This window comes from Anabrus simplex, chromosome X, assembly GCF_040414725.1.
Source record: "Anabrus simplex isolate iqAnaSimp1 chromosome X, ASM4041472v1, whole genome shotgun sequence".
NCBI lineage: Eukaryota > Metazoa > Arthropoda > Insecta > Orthoptera > Tettigoniidae > Anabrus > Anabrus simplex.
Window position 1 is genome coordinate 81,364,359 of NC_090279.1, and position 19,436 is coordinate 81,383,794.

Below are 19,436 nucleotides of genomic sequence, written 5' to 3' on the forward strand. Positions count from 1 at the left end.
AGGAATTGTGGTTTATGTCTTTGTACACTGCTTCCACAAGCTCTAACATTATTGTCGGTAATGTTCTAGTTCAATAATGTACATTTGCTAAATGTATAGATCTCCAGTGAGAATATTAGAAGTTAATATTAATCCTTCTCAGTTTCAGCATTCTACATATTTTTAATATTTAAAGTTATTAGTTTTCTTAAATTTTACCTTTAATTAAGCATTAAAAATGAATACGCATATAACTAGCTCGCATTTTAGAAAACTCCCAGCCTTTGCGTTGCAAGTGCCTGCAAGTTGTGTGTAGTAGCAATATATCATCTACCCTAAATTTTGTGGAATGAGGATTTTTTTTTTTTTCTTCAGAGCATCGCAGATGAAGAAATGCGGATGGTAGTTAGACAAAAAATTGCAATATTTACTGTGTAATTTTAATTACTGGTATTGTTTTGCTGTGTTATTTACCTCTGTGTGCAATTTTATAGTGAGGCTGTGAATGTTGAGTTGTTCATTACGGTACCTACTCTGTATGATGCAAGATATGGAAGTAGGGTTCAAATTCTTGAGAGGTTTCCATTTACGATATCTGTATCTTGTTATATCAGTGTTGTTATGGAGATTCTTCTGTATCACATCAATACCCCGCAGCAGCTATTTCTGGTATTTTTTTGTGATGATTTAGGTTACTGCCGGCTGTCTTTCTGATTTATTGCTGTGTAAAAGATTTTCAGGAGTGAGTGGTGGTGAGATTGCATGGGGTCGAATACTAGTATCTGCAGCCCTGAAAAACGTTTCCGTGGTTTCCCCATTTTAACATTAATTAACCTTAATTAATGCCACTGCATACCTAATCTTAACCCTTTACCTTGGAGTTGTTAGTGCAACATTAAACTGCTTTCAGGAATGGAAGAACAATCTTCAGGAAAAGTTCTGGCTATAGAAACTGTAAATGGTAATCAGAACAAGTAAACACGGCACATTTCAGTATTGTCCCCTACATTAAAATGTATAAAATACAAATGAGCATAGTTTCCTGAATAGATATGTGTTTACATAGAAATATATTCCCTGGCAATGTGTAAGAATCTACAAAATTAGCCACAGGAACGAAGCTTGTATTACCTGTAGGAGAAATTGTAGTATTCATTGTTTGTGCAGTATGTTTACATTTACAGTAAAATATCACTAAGTGACTAATGAACACTGCAATTGGGTGAAATGAATTCTCTGGGGCACTACTCGAGGTATTCAACATATAAAGTTAAAAATTTCATGATTTTTCTGTATTGAATAGAGAAACACACAATATTAAACAGAAGGAAGGATCCACCTTTCAATACTCCGTTGTTAAGTTGTGATCACTGTGTTAGTTGTTTTTAGACATTTATGACTTAATTTTTGCACTGCTTTGCCAATTGGCTGATGATGACACTTCAAATGTGTTGAAACCGGTCCCAAACGAACAAGTTGTAACCTCTATTTGGTTCAACTTAAAACGGAGTATTGAAAGGTGGATCCTTCCTTCTGTTTAATATTGTGTGTATTCAACATAGACAATTTTCGTACCACCTGCGAAGCAATAAAAACTGCTTAACATTTAAACCACTCATTCAACATGGAACTCCCTACAAGGGGCTCTCTGTTAAACACCACTTGGTTGTGTCATTAGACATGACATGCATAGAAAAATAAAGAAAAGGCACTTAAGTAAAATTTGCTGGCATTGTTCGATGAAATGAGCTGATAGCAGTATTGTATAAACTTTTGTCTTCGTTTCAACAGAATTTTCTTCATTTTCCATTTCCAGTCTTCTGGGTAGAAATGTGAATCAAAAACCTCCTCAGTTTTTCTCTCTCCACCACTCCTTTCCTTCCTCAAATATTTTTTCTAATTTTACTCCACTCTTCTCTGTACTCTCCTTACCGTATCCATTCACCCCTTTCTGGGCATTCTCCGATGTCATTCTCCTATGACTTTCTCTGTAAATACTTACTGTGGAACTCTATCCTCTTACATTCTCATCATGTGTCCATACCATTTCAGCTTATGTGTCTCTATCTTGACTCTCAGTTCAGGGAATCCAATTCACTCCCTCATTTCTATGTTTCTGACTTTATCCCTTTATGCCCTCCCTATTATTTTTCTAAATAATTTCATCTTGGCCTCTAGCATTCTGCGTTCATCATGTATTTTTGTTGTCCATGGTGTGTAATACATTGGATGCAAAATTTTCTTGCATTCTGTTGGATGTCCCAGTTACAGACTATACATCTCACACATTGGTAAAACTCATTGGCTTGTTCAAGTCTCTATCCAGTTTCTTAATTTATTTTCCCATCTTCTTCAATTATTCTCCCTGAATACTTGAAGCTTTTTCACAACTTCTAATGGTCTTCCATTTACTTCAATATTCCCAATTCCTTCTCTATTACCTCTCATCACCACTACTATCGTACTCTTATCCACACTGATTTTTGTTCCATATTCCTCCATCTCCTGATTCCTTACATTATCTTGTTCTTGTCCTTCCATTTCATCTTCTCCACTTATTACTGTCTTATCTGCAAAGAGTGAGGCCTTTGCCTCCTTGGTTCCCATTTTTTTGTCGTATACTCTTATGGATTTCATCAATGATTGTAATTAAGATTGGAGGGGATAAAACACATCCATTTTGAAGTTCTGTTTCTACTTTGAACCAGTTTGTTTGTCCTATCTTAGTATTCATACTACTTACTCACTTTTCGTTCATGGCTTTTATAATATGTTCTTCACCTCTCCCTGCCTTCTTTTTTATCAATGCATCTGAGACCACTTGCCATGGTACCCTGACATATGCCTTCTCAATATCGATAAATATCATCACTGAATCCAGCCTAAATTCCCATCTGTTCTCCGTCACGTTCTTTAGGTTGAACAGATTAAAAAATTTTAAAATTATGTTTACACTGAGTAAGGAGTATTACACCATATGTAAGTGAAACACAGATAATAACTGGTGCCAAGAAAAACAGAGTTTGAAGCCTTTTAAATGCCGTGTTATCAGAAGTTCTTGAAGATCATTTTGATAGAACATGTCTCAAATAAAGAGATAGTGAATAAGCTTAATGAGAGGAGAATGGTTTGAGAGAATTTGATCCTGGGAAGGAAAATTTTGATAGAACACTTCTCATAGAACTGTGATCTTGTTCAGTTAGTTTTGAAGCCGATTGCAAAGGATAAAAATGGTAGGAAGATTCCAGTATATGGACCCCAGTGTCTGGTAACTTCAGGCAGAAATTGGTCGCGATCATGGACACAGGAGGAACTGCTGAGGATGGAAAAATGTGAGGAGGAAATGAGTTGCAGAAATCGAGAGCAGGGCGACATCAATACGGAGAAGGAAGAAAGAAGAGGGGACTGCGGTGTCAGCGGGCAGGTAGTGAAGACAGCAGAGTCCTTGGTGAGTCAGAACAGCCCAAGAAGGAGTGAATCAACAAGTAGGACACTAGACCGTAGTGAAGTAGATACAGGTAGTGAAGAGGTGATGGGAAGGGAAAGGAGTCAGGGTAGTGACTCAACCTCCCCGAATAGGAGTAATGCAGAAATAAACCTGGAGAGAAAGCAGGCGTTAAATAAGGCGAGATCCTTAAGTTTAAAAGATCTATGGTGTGGGAAAAAAGGCTCTGGCACGGAAAATGGGAAGGATGGGGGGTGAGAGGAAAGAGAGGGATGGGTTGGAGCCAAAAGGAAGAATCACGAGAAGTAAGGGGGGAAGTGGTGAAATGCAGAAGTATAGGGAGGGAGGGGGAGGAAATAAATAACTAGATATGGTGATAGGGATGCTGAATATTGAGGGGTTGATGGGGAAGTTAGGGAATAAGGAAATTGTGTATTTAGTGAAAGATTTTGAGATTATTGCTCTAGTAGAGACGTGGTTAGGGAAGGGGGTTGAAATTACATGGGACGGTTATAGAGTAGTTAACGTGTTCAGGAAAAAATAGGGAAGAGGGGCCGAAACCCAGGGGGCATAGTAGTTTTAATAAGAAATGAGATAGCTGAATGGGTGGAGATGTTACAGACTAGGGTAGAAGGGGTGGTGTGGTTGAGAGTAAAAATGGGGAAGGGGGCAGTGGAAGCAATTTGTCTGGCACTGCTTTATAACCATCCGAGCGATTCAGTGTATGCAAATAAACATTTTTTTGACAAATTGATTGAAGAAATAAACACAATTAAAGGAATGAATGTAGATGGGATGATTTTATTGGGGGATTGGAATGCGAGAGTGAGCAATAGAGTACCGGTATACGGCAAAGAAGTAAAAGTAGATGGGGTACTGCAAAGGAAGAGTAAGGATAATGTTGTAAATAGTTATGGAGAAAGGTTATTACAGTTATGTGCTCCAGAACATTTATTTATTTTAAATGGGTGGATGAAGGGGGATAGTGTGGGAGATTTGACGTATATTACAACAAATGGAGTGAGTGTGGTGGACATAGGAATAAGCTCAGAGATAGCGTTAAGGAGAATAATAAGTTTTGAGGTTTCAGAATATGGGTTGACAGAACATATGCCTATCAAAATAAAATTGAGAACTTTGGTTGCTGATGATAAGGGAAAGATGGAGGAAAGTAAGGAGAGGTATAGGAATGGAGGATGGAAGTATGTATGGGATGATAATACTAAAGAGAAATTAAGACGGCATTTGAAAGAGGAGGGAGATATAATAACGGTAGGAATTGAAAGGGCGGTAGAAGGGAATGATATGGATAACGTGCTAAAATTAATTGCACTCCCTGTATGGAGGGTGGGGAAGAAAGTGAGGAGAAGGGTAGAGGGAAGAAAGAATAAAATGAATGGATGGTTTGATGAAGACTGTAGGAGAAAACGTGAGGTTGTAATGAGAGCCCTAGCGGAGTTTAGGAAGGAGGGTGTGCAAGAAAAAAGGAAGGAATATTGTAAATTGAGAAGGGAATATAAGGAGGTATTGAATGAGAAGAAAAGAGGATGGAAGGAGGCGGAAGCTGAAAAAATAAATATATATTGTAGAGAGAAGAAATTTGAGAGGATTTGGGAGTCAATAAACAAGATCAGAAGAACGAAACCGGAGGGGAAGGGGGATAAAATAGGAGAAAACGAGTGGGTTAGGCATTTTAAAAGGCTTTTAGAAGGGGAGAGGAAATTGGATAGAGAAATAGACAAGTCACAAATTGGAAGGGAACTGGGAGTAGGCATTACAATATTGGATGGGGAGATAACAAGGCAGGAGGTAATTACAGTATAAAAAATGCTAGACCCAAGGCTGCAGGAGGTGTGAATGGTATTTCCAATAGTGTATGGAAAGAGGTAGGGGCAAATGAACCGATGTTGAGAGGGATTGTGAAATTCTTTAATAGGTTGCTGGAAACGGGGAAATTTCCTAGAGAATGGAGGAAGGGGGTATTATGCCCTATTTATAAGAATAAAGGAGCTAGTAGTGATCCAAACAACTATAGAGGAATTACACTCCTAGACTCGCTGTCAAAGGTGTACACAGGGGTTTTGGCGAATAGGATAACAAATTGGGCGGAACAGTACGGTAGGATATCTGAGTTCCAAAATGGATTTAGGAAAGGATGTAATACAGTTGATAATGTTTGGATTCTGGACACTTTGATTACAAAGTATGTGAGGATAGCAGGGCGTAAATTATTTATAGCAGCGATTGACTTAGAAAAAGCCTTTGATACGGTCAGTAGGGAGAAGCTATTTTTGAGATTAGGAGAGGTTGGAATGTCGAAAAAAATGAGGGTGGCAATTGAAACTATTTATGAAGAAGTGTTTGTGATGATTAAATTGCAGGATGGAAGGTTGAGTAAGTGTTTTGAATCGAAAAGCGGGGTGAGACAGGGATGTGAGCTATCCCCGATATTATTTATATTATTTATAAATAATATTTTAGAGGGTCATGGTGGTGACGCATGGCAGTGCCCTTGGGTAGGGAAAATGGAGGTTCCGGGGTTGCTATTCGCGGATGACCTATTGATTTTGGCTTTGACGGCAAATGGGTTGCAAAAAGGGTTGGACAAGGTAGTTGAATATACTAGGAAATGGTCTCTCAGAGCAAATGTAAGAAAGACTCAGATAATGGTGTGTAGGAAAAGGGGTGGGAGAAAGAATAAGGAAGTCTGGAGGCTAGAGCAGGAAGAAATTAAACTAGGGGGAAAAATTGAGTACCTAGGTGTAATAATTAGTAAGAATGCTTCTTGGAAAAATCAGTGTAAGAAGGCAAAACTTAAAGGAAGAGGAGCGCTTGCGGTAGTAGGGGTATTAGAAAAGAAATTTCCAGACGTTAAATACAAAATTCAGAAAACGGTGTTTAAATCACTGGTAATGGGCAAAATGCTATTTGGGGTTGAAGTATGGGGAATGGAGGAAGACAGGAGTGAACTAAACCAGGTGGTGGCGAAATTTAGCAAGATCATGATGGACCTACCGAATTGTACAGCCAGTGCCGGGGCCAGATTAGTCTGTAAAGAATCGATAGAGGTTGAAATAGCTAAGAGGGTGTTCAAGTACTGGATTAGATTGGAGGAAGGGAATGGTGGGGCATTAGTACAGGAAACGTTTAATTTTCAGAAAGGTATGACGAATGAAGGTTACTGGGTGAATAAGTGCAAAAAATGGTTACAAAAGATTGGATTGGGGGTATATGGAGAGGTCTGGGGGATGGTAGGAATAAATGGGTATGGGGAAGGATAAAGGGAAGACTACTAGATATTGAAAGACAGAGCTTAATAGGGGAATGTAGAGAGAGAGTCTCTTTATCAGTATTAAATAAATTGGTGGAAGTAATAAACCCGAAAACGGAGTTTGAGGGTAGAAGGGATAAGAGAGGTTTGTATTGGTGGCTATTGGGTGTTCCGAGGAATAGGGGATGGGTAGGTAGTGAGAATAGGGATAGATGTGTGTTATGTGGAGAGAAGTGGGAGGACATGCATATTTTTAATCAATGCCGACCTTTGGCGGAGATAAAGATCAAACTACCAAGTAAGAAGGAGCTGAATATGGTAGGGGAAAGCTATAAGATAACATCTTGGTTATGTAGAGAGTGGGAGAAAGGAACGAATATAGCGAAATTCTTAAATGTGGCCAGAGCTATATTTATAAAGAAATTGAGGGAGTAACAGGGGTTGTGCAGATAATGTGGTTCGTGCTGAGGGAGAAAGGTGGAAGGCATTCTGCTCAGAGGAATGGATATCCGCCCTGAGCAGATGCAGGAAGGGTATCATGGTAATCATGATATCAGAAGAGGGGGCTGTAGTGTTAGGGGAAAAGGGGAGAGCACCTTGCCCTGTGGAAAGGTGATCTGCCTGGGGCAAAGGGAAAGCCTGAGAAAATTAGGTAAGCATTGAGAAAAGGGGAGGTTGAGTAGGTTTGAGGGTAGTGTAAAGCTTAGGTGGAAGTAAAAAAAAGAAAAAAATAATAAATAAATAAAACAAAAAAAGCGAGTTGACTGAGTGAACTAATGGACTTGGAATGGAGTGCTGTCTGTTGGTGTGTAAATGAGGAGTGAAAAAAATGGATTGTTTAAGTGTATTTGTGTGAGGAGGGAGTATAAAGAAGGTATATGTGATAGAATTGAGATAGATTAAGTGTGAATGTAGTTAAGGAGAAAATGTTGGCAGTATGGAAATTTTGAAAGTAGGTCATTAAAAAAAATTTAAATGGTGTAGATGCCTTGATGAGGGGTGTAAAATTGAGGGATTCTTGATGTTTATGTATTAAGTTTAATAGGATGGAAGAAATGGGATCTAACAGTTTGATGTAATTGAGGTGTTGTAGACTGAGAAGACGGAGTGAACTAATGGTTTGGAATGGAAACTGTTTGTGTGTAAGTGAAATGTTAAAAAAAAAGTCAAATTGTTTTAAGTGCGATGTAAAATGATTGTTAGTTGATGTTTAAGTCTGAAGCTTAATAAGGTGAGACGGTTTGATATGTGAAGTGTGGTGCGGTAGGTGGAGAAGACTGAGTGAACAAATGGACTTCGAATGAAAAAAAAATTGTCTGTGTAAAAAAAAGTATTAATTGTTTTTAGGTGCGTTGATGAGGGATGTTAAATGGTTGTTAGCTGATGTTTAAGTCTTCAGTTTTATAAGGTGAGATGTAGAGAGCGGGAGTAGTGCGTGAGAGGTGAGGGTGACGTATCAAGGGAAGAGGGAGGGGTGGGGACTTGACCCACTCCAAAGAAGTTAGACTTGAGCATTTCTGCACGGAAAGGAAAAGGATAGCGAAGGTAGTGTGCTGAAAATGGACAAGAGTATGTGTGACGTACATAGCGGAAGTGTGTTGCAGGCCACCTGTTGGGTCTGGTTTCAGCCAGGGTGGCTTGTAACACATGATAAGGAAAGGAACACAGTGTTTGTCAGCGAGGGTCGGTGAGATACGATACCAGTTCTCACGTGGCAAGGCTGGTGGCTGCTGTAGATGGGTTGGTGGGCGTGTGTTCCATGCCAGGGCTGTTGCAGCGACCAGTCCAATTAATTTTTTAAATTATTTTTTTAGGTGGTAGTCAGGGGTCGGGCTTCGGGTAGTAAGTAGTGCGGTATCGTCCTGCATGTGTGCTGGCTATCCGCGTACGTGTGGGATGATACTGAGTAGATGTAGAGGTAGTAAATGTAGTTAAGTAGTTTTAAGAGAGATGTAGTTGCTATTATTGCTTGTTTTCCTTTGTTTCGCTCTGCCTGTCTTTATTGCCTGTAAGCCGATGGTGTACACTAGGGTGGGCAATAAAGATATGTATTATTATTATTATTATTATTATTATTATTATTATTATTAATACGATATAAGGTGTCATGTAATACTTTTATTTTTTTGCTATTGGCTTTACGTTGCACCAACACAGATATGTCTTATGGCGACGATGGGACAGAAAAGGGCTGGGATTGGGAAGGAAGCAGCCGTGGCCTTAATAAAGGTACAGCCCCAACATTTGCCTGGTGTGAAAATGGGAAACCACGGAAAACCATCTTCAGGACTGCCAGCAGTGGGGTTCGAACCCACTATCTCCTGAATACTGGATACTGTCCGCACTTAAGCGACTGCAGCTATCAAGCATGGTCATGTAATACCAGGGGTCCTTTGACTATGATCTTGATATCGACAGATAAGTTAAATTATATTTCCTATGGAAGTGATCACTGTTTTAGAAATCTTATAAAACTGCAGGTCCTTAGCTTTGATTGAAGTATCAGTCATAGAAAACTTGAGGTCCTATAGGTACGATCATAATATCAACTGTAATGTAAAATTTCGGGTTTTTTGGTATGATCATAATATTGATGGTCATATAAAATGACACGATTGTTGCTTAGTTTGTTGACAAACACCATAAGTATCAATGACATCAATAAGGTAATATATTTTTCTGGCTTATGTTTCAGTCTAAGGTCAGTGGAAGTAATCAACCATACCAGTACCTTCTAACTACTTCAGTTTGAAGTGCAAAATGGACCTGGAAGCAAAGATCAAAGAGGAACCAGCCTGGCTTGAAGGAAAAACAACTGCATCACTTGTAAGTCTCATTCCAGATAACTTTATAGAGGTCAGAAATTAACCCTTAATAGCTGAATAAGTTTGGCAGGGGCATAATTTTCAATGTGCTTCCTCAGTATTAACACCAGCAGTCACCAATTGCTGAATGAGCATCTACGTGTAGTACAACTCTGTTTTGCTTATTTGTCTGGGAATACACCACAACGCATTACACAAAGCTGCCAACTCGTAGGAACTTAAGGTTGGGCTTGGATTAGTCTGTACTTTTTACTGTCAGTATCGAAATTACTTTGGTTTAGGGGTTGCACTTTTTTATTTTTCCCCTCTGATTAAATTAGAGGATGGTTGGCCAATTGTACTTTAAAAAACTAATATCCTCCTACACTACTGCACCAGTATTAGCACCACATGTTAAAAATTATTACTCCTGCCATAATTAGTGTAGAAGAAGTTAAATCACAAATCTTTCATTAGTGTTTTTGAGCCTGGATACACCAGTCTGCTAAACGAAATGTCAACACAGGTGTGATTATTCTGGGTTACCCTCACATCCACAATGTGCTGGAAGATGATATGTGTTTTAAGGATTGAGCAGATTTGCCTATGACATACAAGGAATGAAATAGCTCAAAATCTGAATGTACGTTCTCTCAAAATAAGTATTTTGCTCAGATGTTGAATTCTTCTAGAAAGACAGAATAGTGATTAGTTCATTTTATTCCTCAAATACAGGTCAGATTCTATGTTATATAGAGAACCAATATCTGAGAATGATTTCTTTTATATGCCCCTTCTTAGTGGGCTCTGACACTTTAAGGACTTAAGGCACATTAAACAGATTTTTTTCTTTCCTCTTTGTCATTATTTCCCTGTCCTTTTTGTGCATCCTTTTCATCCATTCCTTAGTTCGGCTACTCTTCTCTTCTGTATTGAATGTGTTAAGTTGGCATTTTCTAGAACTTGTTACTTTAATTCAATTTTATTAGTTACTTAATTTACATGAGAACATAAGCTTTTAATTACAGTCCCTTCCCCCTGTAGTGCTGACAAGGTTTTTATGAATCTAAGAGTGAAATTTAAATGTCTCGTAGTAGATCATAAAAGATCTTCTGAAACTGCAGATATTAACTCCAACACTGCTGATTCTCCACTGACGGTGTCCTCATCTCCTCAGCTCCTCACAGAACATTAGATAACATGCTTATGGTAGTGCAATATTTCATTTCCAGCTGCTTTGACTTTGGGTTACATCACATCTTTCACTGTTACATGACTGTGATAAGTCTGCTTCTTTCATGTTTATGTTTTTTATTTTACACTTGGAAGCATTGAAATATGCTGTTTCAAACAGAACTGTATTAATGTTTTATGTAGCCCCTGTGATCTCAGCAAAACCATAGTAGAGAATGTGATTCCATTATTTCAAGTAATCTTAATCTGTCTATAAACAAACTCTTTGCTGAGAACAAAAAATCATATAGAAATGTAACGCTTCTAATTGGTTCAGACAACTTTTATCATTTGATTGATATGATTGAACATATGAAAACATTTCATACAATTTAGTGTTTATGCCTATGGCTGCGTCCTTCCAAATTATGTGTGAGATAGCCCCCATTCCATCTCTGGTATTATATCTTCTGGTATGGCTAGAAAACGTTTGGCATTTTATATTTTGTTCTCAGTCTCATCCTTTCTCTGATATAAGGAGTGAGCAAGAATAGTAAAACCATTCTCAGTACAGCCTTTGGTTATAACAATCCTCTGCTGGTAGAAATCTTCCTTAAACATTAGTGAAATTGTGAAAGAAACTGTAATACTGGAAATGAATGAATTAACATGCTCATTTGTTGGTGACTGTATTTGTAGATGTGTGTTATGAGCATACCTGATATATCTTATTTTCCACAGGAAAATTTTGAACATGTATCAGAAGTGATAGCTCTGAAAGAAGAAGTTAAATCAGAGTTAACCGAGCCAGAGTCATCGCAGGAAGACTCTGTTGAGGTAATGTATATAATTTGATAATCCATCGTCAGATAATGGAAATGGGTAGAAAATAGCTCAACAGATACCAGGGTTTGATCCATCTTTTTAGTGCACATGATTGATAGTCCTACCGATAATATATTTTTTTATGAGATTGACTGTTTACATATCTAGTTTTCACTTTTCCTTCAAGTTGTTCCACGATCTTGCGTTATGAATTGTGCAGCAGTTAGGATTATTCCAAAGAACTCTACTGTATGTCATTTGGTAGCTGGTATCATTCCTACTAATACTTTTGAATTCGTTAATTAGTTTTGAACACAAAGTAGCTGAAAGGTACATTCTTTTGTTACTGTTACAGAATATTTTACTAGTCGTTTCCAAATTAAACACCTTTGTTATCTTATTGATTATATTAATTATTGTTTTCAAAATAATAATTTATTGATACAAGTTGCAGGTGATATGCTTGTTTACTGTGATTGTTCGCTTGTATACTACACACATTGCAGCCATCTCTTGGCAAGTGAAAAATATTCTTTTTCTCCCTAATGTGGTCTGTGATGGTACTAGTCCATTGTGACTTATAATATTTGTACCGGGAGGTGCACCTCAACCCTGCACATTGAAAAGAAGCGCCTTAGGGAACACTATCTATCGAACAAAACTTGAAACCACTAATGCATTAAGTAGGGACATTGATCAGAAGATGTCACTACTGAATAACTGAGTATGTTATTTTAACATTTCCTAAACTGACTGGATTTCTTTGTTTTGTTTTGGTGTACATCAAAAAGTTTGGATTTTTCTCCATAGATGTCCCCACAAAAAGCTACGGTCATGCACTCTGGTGCAAGGTGGAATAATTACTGATTTAAAGAAGTTTTGGGTTTATGAGTTTTTTCAACTGAATTTACATTCATTTATTTTGATACTTCATTGTTTTGCAACACTTCCTTCTCATCTCGCCAGCTTTGAAGTCTGGCCAATCACAAAGTTTCTGTATTTATTTTTCAGCCAATCATAAGCTTCTTGAAACTTTTTGAGTATCAAATAAAATGAGAGGGTGAGGTCAGATTTTGCCCAGAGCCTTCTCGAACCCTCCTGTCGGGTATAAAAACCACGACTTTTTCTAGTTATCTTGTCTTATTCTCGTCAAATTTCTGAGTGTGTGTTAAGACAGGAGGCCTAATTCTTTGGCAGGCAGAACGTCAGCCCAGGTAATGGCCACCAGTTTTCTATATCTGTAGCTGTCTCCTTAAACTCACAGGAGGGGAAGCTTCTAATGTTTAACTATGTAACCATCTGTTTTCAAAAATGTAAGCTTTCATTCTGCTAATGTAAAATTTCATACAGACTTAAACTGTAAATTGGGGATAGAGAGTGTGTTACCCTCTCAAATTCCCCTTCAGTTTATCTTGAGGTGACTACGATTTTGTAACCTTTTTCTTCTGTAAATCACTCATTAACTTCTCTTTCGATTCACCTCAGTTGTGTAGAATTAGCCTCTGCATCATCGGGCCACAAGCCCAAGTAGGGTTTCAAAAGTTCGTTTTCAAGGAGTGCAAGTTTACGACTGCATACATTTTGAGTTTGGACCAGTAATATAACCTGTTGTTCTCTTCCATGAAGGCCCAGTAGTATGGGTAATAGATACCGCTGTGTAAAGGAATTGTAGGTTGTGCCTAGAGATGCCAGAAATTGTATAGTTTTGTGTAATGTTTCCTTGAGTAGGCTGTAAGGAATTGGGAGCACAGCATCCTTGGTTGAATTTAAAGAGCATGTAAACTCTTGTCTTATATTGGTGCAATTTTCAGTCGGGCCTTTGGAAGGCCGTATGTGTAACGCATGGAGCAAGGTGCTCTGGAACTGTGTCTTGGGAGATATCTCTCGTTATCTAACCAAACACAACATTTGTGACATTGTAAACTTGTAAATTGGAGCTGGAAGCTCAAAACTTGTAATTTCCAACCCTTGGATTTCTATTCTTGTTTGCTATTTTGTTCCTTGACCTAGTGAAGAATTTTGTTAAATTTGATATCTGAAAAGAAATATAACCTTTGTTTTAAAGTTTAAATTAATCGTTGATATCGTAGATAGACCCATTAATGCTGACACCTTCTTTCACCTCTCTGCTTTCCACAGATAATCTCGGAACAATATTACTTAAACATGCACTGAATAAATAAGCCATTGAAGTGTTATCTTGCCTTTCTGTTTTATACTTCATAAGGGATAGTGTTTGTGAATAGACCTTGTTAGTTCACCATTACTCACCTGAACATTCGTTACATGAATAATTCATCACTACCAGGATGCACATTTGATCACTGTCATCGTCCACTTCATAGCATGCGTGTCATCTTCTTTTACTATGACTATGTTGCTAAGGGGTATTTCATTGCCCATTTATTGGGATATTCATTTCACCATCTCATCCAGGAGTTCTGGGTTAGCTGCTGAAAATATAGCCATGTGGGCAAGGTTGTGATGAGAGAGGAGGTATAATCATGACCAGAGAGTGTAGTAATTGGCTCTCCTATAAGAAAATTGGTTGTAGTTAGGTAAGAAGTGTCAAAATGTTCATCATTTAGTTTTGGTGAGAGGATGTATGTGTTTCAAGAATGGTACATTCTTTGTTGGTGAAGCGATAAGAATCCATCACTTGTCTGGGGTGTTAAATCAGACTCATGACAGCTGCTTCCTAGATTCCACCAAAGTGTGGTGTTGCAGGAGGGATGAAATGCCACATCAGTCCCATGCCTGCAGTTGTGCGAAGAGTTGGTTTTCTGAGGGTTATTTTGCAGGAAGGCCTTGATTTCTGTAGCTGCTCCATTGAAGTTTGTGCCATTATTGCTGTAAATGTTTAGGGGTTGACCTCTATGAGAACTAAGTTGATAAAGTGCGGAGGGAAATGTTGTTGTGGTGAGATCGGGTATCATGTCTAAGTAGAGAGCCTTATTAGCTAGCAGTCTGGTCTTGTTCGATTTCACACAATTTTTTTATTAGATTTGGGCCAGCATAGTCTGTTCTAGTTTTAAGGAATGGGTATGTCGGGGTTAAAGGCACCATTTGTGTATTTCTCATTAATTATTCCTCTATGTAACACTTTGCATAGAGTAATCAGGATCCTGATTTTTATTCCCCCAGGCGTGAGATCACGGCTGATGATGCGTATGCAATGGGCGAAACATAAATTAGTATGACACGATGTAACATGTGAGATGTGTATGAGTGTGGCTTCTTTCTGTTCCCCTTTCTGAAGAGATCCTAAACTTGTCTCTCAGAGTGTTGAGTGCCAGGATGAAGTAGTCCAAGGTGTTCTGCCATCATAATTATATTTGTGAGGTGATACAGAATTTCTAATGTTTCCAGTCCGCTAGTATTGGAGTATTGTGCAGTCATCCACTGACAAGAAGATGGCCTTCTTGATCTATGATTGGATTAATAGTCTTTATATGAGTTGTTAGTTTCCTGCACAACATTAATATAATATTTGTGTAAAGGGTTCAACTCCGATACAAACAATGGACTTTAATTTCACTCCGTGGGTTGTTTACAACAATCTCAGATAATTATATGTTGCAAATCTCATGACTGGTCCATATTGAAATGTACATTAATTCAACGAGGTTACAAAAGTTTATTGAAATCCTCGTATTCAAAACACATTGGCTTCTTAAAATTAAGAATTTCATCTTATTATACTAATTTAATGGGACATGTTTCGCCCATTGCATGTGCATCATCAGCTGTGATCTCATGCCTAAGGGATTAAAATCACGATCCTGATTACTCTAGTCAAAGTGTTACGGAGGAAACTTAGTCCCATGCCTGCAGTTGTGTGAAGAGTTGGTTTTCTGAAGGTTGTTTTACAGAAAGGTCTTGATTTCTTTAGCTACTCTGAAGAAGTTTGTACCATTATCGCTGTAAATGTTCAGCCTACAGCCAACAGCGCATAAGCTCAATGCTCTGCCCATCTCCTCTCCTCCGCCACACCCCCTTCCAAGAAGTAAGTATAAATAACCACCTAATCGATACTTTATGAATGCCTCAGGGAAAATTGAATAAAATTAAAACTTACAGGACATGTTTCGACCACTTAGTGGTCCTCTTCAGCTGTATAAATAAAGAACTGAAAAGAAAAACATTGACGATAAGCACAAATAAAAGTTCTTTGGAGACTCCTTTGATAAAAATGGAGGTCATCAGAATAGGTCATCTTGCCTCTCGTTCTTGTTTGGAAAAGATGTTTATTCTGCGCTGTCTAGAGGGTCTGTCTTTGAGCGTGACCTGGTGAAATAACGATGTGATACAGTTTGACAGTTCATGGAAAGCTCTGGAGAGAAGGGAAGTAGGGTTTTATCGTCATCTAAAATAACATGTGAGGGAGGAGATTGGGCTGTGCTTCTGCGATGTTGTGTTTGATTATATCTCTTGTTCGTCTAGTCTGTTTCATGTCTACCCATTCAAAGTATTTGCTAATATTCTCATATAATATGTTTTTATGCTCGTTGTTTTCGTTGAGATTCTCTTCACCATTTTCCCTATTTATCGAGAACGATGTGGATGTTTTCCAGGTTGTTCATAAGATTACCTTTATTAATCATACAGATAATTTGAAGGTCCTGTTTTATATTGGTGAATTTGTGGTTGGACTCTTTCACATGGGATCCCATGGCAGAGAATCTTTTGTATCTTTCAGCATTGACGTGTTCTTGATATCTAATTGAGAAGTTCCTTCCAGATTGTCCCACGTAAGTTTTTTTACATTGAGCACAAGTCAGCTTATAAATACCCGATTCCTGGAATTCGTCATCTTTAAGTTTATTAGCTTTATTATGACTAATTTTTTCAAGGAAGCTGTCCATGTTGAGTTTCTAACCTATCTGATAAAATGGTTCGTCACGGACGTGGGTGAGTGAGTCTCCTCAGTAATCAAGTGATTTGAAGGTGTTATACAGCAGTGGAAGTGAAAAAACTTGCGGCAGTGTTACGTTTGTATTTATGAATCGTACCAACACATTTTTGTTGGTATTGTTCTTCTTCTTCTTCTTCCAAATTTGCATTGTAAACAAAATGGGCCGCCAAAACAACAGACTTAGAAGCCCAGCCACTACCAATGATGCCAACGTAGACCACCTCATGAAGTGCACGCTGGACGACTTTATTAACTCGGACAGCTTCCTTAAAAAAATTGTGCAGGCCATTTTGACCTGCATAACAGAAATGGTTATAAGAGAACTTGAAAAAAGTTTAATATTTAATGTCGAAGCATTTTCAGAGTTAATCAGAGAAAATCTTAATGAAAAGGAGGTGGAAATCCACAAAATGAAGGAGGATATGGACTCCAAATGTTATTCATTGGAGCAATACAGCAGGAGGAATAATGTAAGATTTTCTTCATCCCCGAATGTTTGAACGAAAAATGAGATGAACTAGTGCTCAGCATGTGCAAAGCAGTAGGTGCATATGTTACACTTAATGATATTGATAGGTGTCACAGACTAGGTCCTTGATCACCATGGAAAACAAGACCTATCCTATTCAAATTTGTATCTTATCACTCATGGCAGAATGTCTTCACTAGGAAAAGGAAACTGAAAGGCTCATCCACAACAATCTGTGAAGATTTTACAGCTACCAGAATGTCGATCATGACGACAGCAATCCAGTGTTTTGGTCTTAGAAACACTTGGACTGACTCAGGAGACATCATAATCAAGAAGGCTGACGGATTGAAATTAAAAGTGTGCCAGTTAAAGGAACTTCCTATGGCATAAGCTTCTCTTGCAGTGCTATTTGATTACTTGACTACGTGAGTCCAAACCCATCGTTTACCATAAGTCACAGCTGAGGAGCTAGCTTTTTTATTTTTTCAAGTAAATTTGTCTATCTATCTATCTATCCATTTACTGTATTTATCTATCTGTCCAAATATCTATTCACTTAATCTGTCTTCTTATCCTACCACCTGTCGATCTACATACTCTTTAATAAAATTTTCCTAACTTGTTCTCTTTTAAGTCAGGCCTCCATATTACGTGTACATAGCTCTAACGTCAACACTACGTAGAAAAAGCTCCTACCTGGGTATTCTCTATGCCTAATCTGCTGTTGCACATTTTCCCTCTTATTATTACTGACAATTTAATTACCTAAAATATGTTAATTGCTGACCATTAATAGGGTGTAGTCACATGCTGTGTTTTAGTTTCATTTTAGCAATTGGCAATGCATACCACAAACAGCCATAATCCCTCTGACCATAGCAATATTTTCCCTTGCCACACTTCCCCTTCCTCACCTATCCCATCAACCTGTCTACCTGCTAGTCCATTCACCCTAATCTCCCCCTCCTTGAAGTTACAACTCACATTGTCCAGTCAGCTCTAAATAGACATAAAAGCACACTTCACTTATGTCACCTTAGTGCCAAGAGTTTAGTTTCTCAACTCATATAGATGAACAAAATATGTCATAGAAAGAAAGAGAGCCACCTAATCAATACTAATTTATTAAAATTTTTCTTCTTAATAACAGGATCTGTTTCTACTCTTCACAAGTCATCCTCAGCTGTCATGTACATTCACATTAGAATACATTTTTTTAATAGTTGTACCTTGCCCATAAACATTTCATATTTGACTGACATTAGGTAATATGTTTGAGAGTGAATAATACTGTGTTTTATGTCTAAGTTTAGAAAACTATTATATATTAAAGAGATACCACTTTTTGAACACATTAAATGGATTACAACGTATGATAAAACTTTGCTATGTACATATGACCTTGAATTACACTGACTGACAGAGCAAATGCAACACCAAGAAGGAGTGGTCAGAACTTTATGCCAATTGCAGGGTAGACTGACGTCACTGAGGTATGCTCATGATGTGAAATGCGCCGCTGTGCTGCGCACGTAGCGAACGATAAATGGCACACGGCGTTGGCGAATGGCCCACTTCGTACCGTGATTTCTCAGACGACAGTCATTGTAGAACTTGTTGTCGTGTGCCACAGGACACGTGTATAGCTAAGAATGCCAGGCCGCCGTCAACGGAGGCATTTCCAGCAGACAGACGACTTTACGAGGGGTATGGTGATCGGGCTGAGAAGGGCAGGTTGGTCGCTTCGTCAAATCGCAGCCGATACCCATAGGGATGTGTCCACGGTGCAGCGCCTGTGGCGAAGATGGTTGGCGCAGGGACATGTGGCACGTGCGAGGGGTCCAGGCGCAGCCCGAGTGACGTCAGCACGCGAGGATCGGCGCATCCGCCGCCAAGCGGTGGCAGCCCCGCATGCCACGTCAACCGCCATTCTTCAGCATGTGCAAGACACCCTGGCTGTTCCAATATCGACCAGAACAATTTCCCGTCGATTGGTTGAAGGCAGCCTGCACTCCCGGCGTCCGCTCAGAAGACTACCATTGACTCCACAGCATAGACGTGCACGCCTGGCGTGGTGCCGGGCTAGAGCGACTTGGATGAGGGAATGGCGGAACGTCGTATTCTCCGATGAGTCGCGCTTCTGTTCTGTCAGTGATAGTCACCACAGACGAGTGTGGCGTCGGCGTGGAGAAAGGTCAAATCCGGCAGTAACTGTGGAGCGCCCTACCGCTAGACAACGCGGCATCATGGTTTGGGGCGCTATTGCGTATGATTCCACGTCACCTCTAGTGCGTATTCAAGGCACGTTAAATGCCCACCGCTACGTGCAGCATGTGTTGCGGCCGGTGGCACTCCCGTACCTTCAGGGGCTGCCCAATGCTCTGTTTCAGCAGGATAATACCCGCCTACACTCTGCTCGCATCTCCCAACAGGCTCTACGAGGTGTACAGATGCTTCCGTGGCCAGCGTACTCTCCGGATCTCTCACCAATCGAACACGTGTGGGATCTCGTTGGACGCCGTTTGCAAACTCTGCCCCAGCCTCGTACGGAC